Raw genomic sequence first — 7,461 nt, 5'->3', positions numbered from 1 at the left:
CATGGTTCTGTCTCTAACCCTGGTTCTACCTCTAACCCTGGTTCCTGTTCTCTAAACCCTGGGTCTACCTCTAACCCTGGTTCTGTCTCTAACCCTGGTTCTGTTCTAACCCTGGTTCTGTCTCTGCCCTGGTTCTGTCTCTGACCCTGGTTCTGTCTCTAACCCTGGTTCTGTCTCCAACCCTGTTCTTTCTGACCCTGGTTCTACCTCTAACCCTGGTTCGTCTCTAAACCCCGGTTCTACCTCTAACCCTGGTTTCTACCTCTAAACCCGGTTCGACCTCTTAACCTGGTTCTTCTCTAGCCCTGGTTCGACCTCCAACCCTGGTTCGTACCTCTAACCCTTGTTCTGTCGTCTAACCCTGGTTCTATCTCTGTCTCTAACCCTGGTTCTGTCTCTAACCCTGCGTTCTGTTCCTCTAACCCTGGCTTCTGTTCTCTAACACTGGTTCGTCTCTAACCCTGGTTCTGTCTCTAACCCTGGTGTCTGTCTCTAACGCTGGTTCTGTCTCTAACCATGGTTCTGTCCTCTAACCCTTGTTCTACCTCTAATCCCTGGTCTGTCTCTAACCCTGGGTCTACCTCCTAACCCTGGTTCTGTCTCTAACCCTGGTTCTTGTCTCTAACCCTGGTTCTGTCTCTGACCCTGGTTCTGTCTCTGACCCTGGTTCTTCTCTAACCCTGGTTCTGTCTCCAACCCTGGTTCTGTCCTCTGACCCTGGTTCTACCTCTAACCCTGGTTCTGTCGCTCTAACCCCGGTTCTTACCTCTAACCCTGGTTCTACCTCTAAACCCCGCGTTCGACCTCTAACCCTTTGTTCTGCTCTAGCCCTGGCTTCGACTCTAACCCTGGTTCGACTCTAACCCTGTTCTGTCTCTAACCCTGGTTCTACCTCTAACCCGGTTCTGTCTCTAACCCTGGTTCTGTCTCTGACCCTGGCTCTGTCTCTAACCCTGGTTCTAGTGCCTACACCACGCAACCAAGCCTCCTGTGCGTCTCCAGAGCCCTGTGCGCCCTGTTGCTGCTCCCCGCACTAGCCTTGAGGTGCGTGTCCTTAGCCCGGTACCACCAGTTCCGGCACCACGCACCAGGCCTTACTGTGCGCCTCAGCCGGCCAGAGTCTGCCGTCTGGCCCAGCGCCGCCTGCCGCTGCCCCTCGCCCCGCCGTCTGAGCTGTCCGTCTGCCCAGCGCCGGCCTGACCGCCCGTCTGAGCCTTCATCACGAGACATCCGTCAGTCAGGAGCTGCCAGAGCCGCCCGCCAGACAGGAGCTGGCCGGGAGAGCCGCCCGCCAGACAGGAGCTGCCAGAGCCGCCCGCCAGGACAGGAAGCTGCCCAGAGCCTCCCACCAGCCATGTGACCTGCCAAGAGCCGTCAGTCAGCCATGACCTGCCAGAGCTGTCAGTCAGCCATGACCTGCCAGAGCGTCAGTCAGCCATGACCTGCCAGAAGCCGTCAGTCAGCCATGACCTGCCAGAGCCGTCATCAGTCCGGAGCTGCCCCTCAGTCCGGAGCTGCCCCTCAGTCCGGAGCTGCCCCTCAGTCCGAGCTGCCCTCAGTCAGTGGGTTATTTTGTGGAAGTAATAGGAGGAGGCACGGAACGGCGGATTAACATGGGGGTGGGGCCACGTCCAGCGCCAGAGCCCACCGTGGACAGATGCCCACCCACCCACCAAGGTTCAGGTTTTGCGGCCGGAGTCCGCACTTTGGGGGGGGGGTACTGTCACATTCCTGACCTTATTTCCCTTTGTTTTAGTGTTTGTTAGTTGGTCAGACGTGAGCTGGGTGGGTATATTCATGTTTTGTGTCCTCATTGGTTTAGGTGTGTCTGATTGGCTGATATGGTTCTCAATCAGAGGCAGGTGTTTTACGTTGATCTCTGATTGGGAACCATATTTTAGGTAGGCCTGTTTTCACTGTTTGTTTGTGGGTGATTGTTCCTGTTTCATTGCGTTCTTGTTTTTCACCAGGTTCACTTGTTCAGGACTGTAGCGTCTTGGTTTCGTTTTGTTTATTGTTTTTTGTTCGTGTAAAAGAAAGTATTCAAATAAATATGGATACATACCACGCTCGCTTTGGTCCTCCTCTCTTCCACCTAACGACGAGCGTTACAGGTTCTGGTTTACTCAAACCAACACTATTTGCTCCTTTCCATCACAGAGGTCATCACAGAGGTCATCACAGAGGTCATCGCAGAGTCATCACAGAGTATTAGAAACTGAGTTCCTGTGTTGACCATACAAAGCTCTCGTTCAGATATATAAGGTTCTTTATTTTCCACTCATTTAATGGGAGAAGTCTGTTGACTTCAATAGTAGAGACTCAAAATGAGCCAGTTGGGCCTGTTGTTTCTTACTGTTGTCTAACTTGACAGGTTGACAAGCAAGTAAGCACACACACACACATACACTACACACACACACACACACAACAACACACACCATACACACATCACACACACACACACACAACAACATACAACACACACATACATAACCACACACACACATTACATACACACCACACACATAATACACACACACACACACACATACATACACACACACACACATACATACAACACACCACACACACACCACATACACACCACATACTACACACACACAACACACTACGGACACACACATACATCAACACAATCACACACTCATCACACACACACACTACATACACCACACACACACACATACATACACACACACACACACATACACACACCCACACACATACTACACACACACACACAACATACTACACACACACACAACATACACACACACACACACACACACACACACAACACACACATACACACACACACACTACACACATACACACACACATACACACACACACACACCACACACACACACACACACACACACACACACACATGCAACACATACACCACACATACACACACACCACCCACTCACACACACATACATCCACACACACACACACACACACATACACACACACACACATACACATACACACACACAACAAACCAGAATATTCATTGTAGCTGTAACATTGTACAGTAGGGGTGGAGAGAGAGAATCAGAGAATGAGCCTCATGATGATGAATTATATCGCAGATGTTCCTAATCGCCAAAGGGCACGTTCACAAAATCCTAATAATTTATTCTAGATGATGTATGGCCCACTTATTTGGATCTGATAACGTTGGTATGAATATAGTTTTCATTATTATTCCATACTTTCTATTATTGTCATTATTGCATTTGTTACACTAACCGTGGCTGCGGTTAGATTAATGAAGCAAGCCACATCTATATCTCCAGACTCTGTTGGTCCACTGCTCTGTTCTGATTAGGCCTGTGTCATATTAGGTTGTAGAGATTAAGGAAGAACATGGTCCATATTAATGACGAGGGAATATATGGCCGTTCTGGATAATTTCGTTAGTTTGTTTGCAGTCATGTCGTTATTTTTCACTGATAGACACCCGCCGATGCTGACATTAAAATAAACGTTGATGTGATTTTCGTGTTAGGGGGCCGACCGGCAGTGTTTTTAATGTGGAAAGCAAATGTTGATTTATTACGTGGATTTTGGAGATTGCTTCTTGGCACAATAGCTATCGTCCGTTTTTTATCAAGCTTTATTATTTGTAACATGATGAAGGCTGTATTACTTGAAACGGGAGTGTCAACTATAGTTTGACATTAATTGTCTGCGTAAAAGCTTTTGGAATGTGCTGCATAGCGTATTTTGACTGGAACATTTCGAGTTTACCTGATTTGTTTGTCTGGTAATCACTGCTGATAAAAGCCATAAGTACACCATTTGAAAAGGCAAATAGAATAAACGTACACTACTTTTGGAAGCACAATATATTGATACCAAATTTTTGTTTATTGGGAGAGTTTTGTTTGACAGTTATAGAAAACGTCGTCTCAGAGACAGATATTTAACAGGAAACATCCAGAATGTGCTATGGTCACACACACACACCACACACACACACACACACACACACACACACACACACCACACACACACACACACACACACACCCACCACACACACACACACACACCACACACACACACACACACAACACACACACACACACACACACACACACACACCCACACACACACACACACACACACCATATTATGAATATAGCCAAAGGCTAAAGAATGTCAATTATTATTGAAGCATTTCCTTATACTAAAAAAACGAAAATGTTCTAGAACGTTTTCTATTGATCAATGAACTCTTGGATTGGGCCGAAGCTTTCTCCATGACGACGGKCRAATTWATAGAAGGTGCGTCTCMTGTTTCATTTGTCCTTATCAATACAATGTTGATGCGGTAGATGTAACATGTCTTGAASATACAGAAAGACTGGGAAATCTGTCAGGCCTTTTTCCATCATGWTAAAACATATTCACTAGGCCTCAGTATCATTTTATTACCGACCAATCCGTCCTTACCTCCATTCTYGTCCACTGCAGGTACATAACAAGACAAACTTAGTAAATAWATGATGACTAACAAATGATGTTGTTTATTTATTACTTAGGTTATTTTATATTATATTGTTAGTATTTTGTTATTTTTAACATCGTAATTATAAAAAAATATGTCTTACTGTTGTTGATATTAATGCAATTAAAACAATGTTGTAAGTTTGTTTGTTTTACGTTGTATGTGTACTTTTATAATTAACTTACTTTGAGAAGTGAATCAACCCAATGTTTTAATCTTAGACCCTTTGTATCGATCAACTAGGACAGCATACAGGCTGAAGAAGAAGAGAGAGAAGAAGAGAGAGAAGAGAAGAAGAGAAGAAGAGAGAGAAGAGAGAGAGAAGAAGGGAGAGAGAGAGAGAGAGAAGAGAGAGAGAAGAGAGAGGAGAGAGAAGAGAGAGAGAAGAGAGAGAAGAGAGAGAGAAGAGAGAGAGAAGGTGAAGAGTATAAAGACGTTTTAACTGCTAAAATGTGTTTTATAAGCCACGGTACACAACATCATAAAGACTCCATTCCCTTTTGACTGCATGGTGTGTAGTCTTTCTATAGACCAAAATAAGGCTCTAGTACTAAATAGGCGGCCCTTGTACAAAACTATAGCAGCAAATTAGAGAGGGTAGTAGTGTGTGATCAAAAGGCAGGCGGAATAAGCACGGGTCGCCTGCTCCATTCATCCAGCTGCATAGAGTCTCAAGGCCAACAAGCGTATCTCCCTCTGAAAGGGAGTTCCTATTCAATGTGCAGGTGCGAAGAAGTGTTGCACATTCTGCCACATTATGCGAAGGTTGTTAGAGCTCCGTGCTCAGACGTACTAACTATGTGGGCTGATTCGCATTGGAGGGAGTCCGCTCATCCATGAAAGTAAAATAACTTCTCGCCTGAAACTGGGGTGACGGACGGTGGTAATCCGAATACTTTGGGGAACATTCAACCGGTCCGCGTCATGAATCATCCATGGCTTTGACTCGACTCTACCAATTTCACAACTTGTTGTACATGTTATTCCACGAGTCGACTTTATCGAATGGCTATAGTGTTGATTTCTGCCACACGTTTGTTGTCAAACTGAAAGAACATATCACAAGGGCGTAGTCTGAATTTAATCCTCCCTTTATAAAGGAGTTTATTAAAATACTATTCATAATTAAACAAAGCATTTAATGGTTTTAATAAACCAGTAGACTTGCATACACTAAAAGCTAATATCATTTTGTTTTTGTTTTTGTTGTTGAAGCATGACTTTGCATGACATTAACAATTAAATTCATATTCTTTTCTGGGAACCACACGCTTGTATCCTACATTCACGTTTTCCATTTGTGAAGTGTCCTTTTTCTAATTGATATATTGATTTGTTTGGTATTGCACCTGTCTTTTGGTTTAGATTGTGAGTTCCGGCCTGGCCACTCCATGTCTGGTAACTATGACATGAAATGGAACGCTGAATGGGTTCCAGAACTGCCCGCGCGCTAATCCTCCCCATTAAAAGAGCTTTATTCAATAATGCAAGACAGTTTCCGGAAGTCGGATTACCGCCTCCATTATTTTGCAAAGAAATGATATTTCACACTCAAACGACTCTTAGGAAGCTTTGATATGATGCTGAGAGAGCCAGGGACAAGAAAGAAAATGGATTCATCTTATTTTTTTGCGGCATTAGTCCCCAAATAATATACTTTTTTAGGTAGGCCTAATCTGTAATTGATGTTAAATGTACTTTAACAAAAATGACCTTTCTAACATTGAATTAGGCTTCTTTCTCCTGTCATTTTAGGTGTTATTCAGTGAACTATATTGTATATACTCCCATGTTCCAGAGTTAAACTAACATTTTAGTCATTGATTCAAGTAACGCTAACCTATGTGAGATTCTAATTCAACATTTCCTTCATGGCATTTATGAATGGTGGTTTACGTAGTGATGCGTAGAATCAGAGTCCTTTATACAAGCCTATGTCTCTGATTTCAGTTATTTTTGGTCAGGAATATACAGAAGGTTCTACATTATAAAATCAAATCAGATTGYATTGGTCACAAACGCGTGTTTAGCAGATGTTATTGCGGGTGTAGCAAAATGCTTGTGTTTCTAGCTCCGACAGTGCAGTAATATCTAACAAGTAGTATCTAACAGTTTCACAACATATAACCCAAAATACAGGTAAATCTAAGTAAGGAATGGATTAAGAATATATACATGATGTCAGAGCGACATTGGACTAAAGATACAGTGGCATATTGATAATGCTGATACTGTTGTCTTTTAGACTGATGTACTGGTAGAATACTGGAGGCTCTAACACAAGGCTTTCAAACTCATTCCATTGAGGGCATAGTCTCGGCAGGTTTTTGGTTGTTCCCTTCAATCAAGCCCTAGAAAACCAGGTGTGGTTTAAGAACCTGAAAGGACCTTCATTCATAAATTAAGTGAAAAGGAGGAGGGAAAACCCACAGACACTCAGCCCACCGTGGAATGAGTTGGACGTAAACCCACAGACACTCAGCCCACCGTGGAATGAGTTGGACGTAAACCCACAGAATAACCAACCATAAGATGCGTGAGTGTGTGTTTGTTTGTGTGAAAGTAACTTTTCTCTACATGTTGGAGCACAGCTGTCCAACATTTCCACGTGGGCTGAGTGTCTGTGGGTTTACGTCCAACTCATTCCACGGTGGGCTGAGTGTCTGTGGGTTTATGTCCAACTCATTCCACGGGGGCTGAGTGTCTGTGGGTTTATGTCCAACTAATTCCACGGTGGGCTGAGTGTCTGTGGGTTTACGTCCAACTCTTCCACGGTGGGCTGAGTGTCTGTGGGTTTACGTCCAACTCATTCCACGGTGGGCTGGTGTCTGTGGGTTTACGTCCAACTCATTCCACGGTGGGCTGAGTGTCTGTGGGTTTTAATCGTCCAACTCATTCCACGGTGGGCTGAGTGTC

The sequence above is a fragment of the Salvelinus sp. IW2-2015 genome, unplaced genomic scaffold, assembly GCF_002910315.2.
Source record: "Salvelinus sp. IW2-2015 unplaced genomic scaffold, ASM291031v2 Un_scaffold3365, whole genome shotgun sequence".
Taxonomy (NCBI): domain Eukaryota; kingdom Metazoa; phylum Chordata; class Actinopteri; order Salmoniformes; family Salmonidae; genus Salvelinus; species Salvelinus sp. IW2-2015.
Note: the sequence above shows the minus strand (reverse complement) of the source record.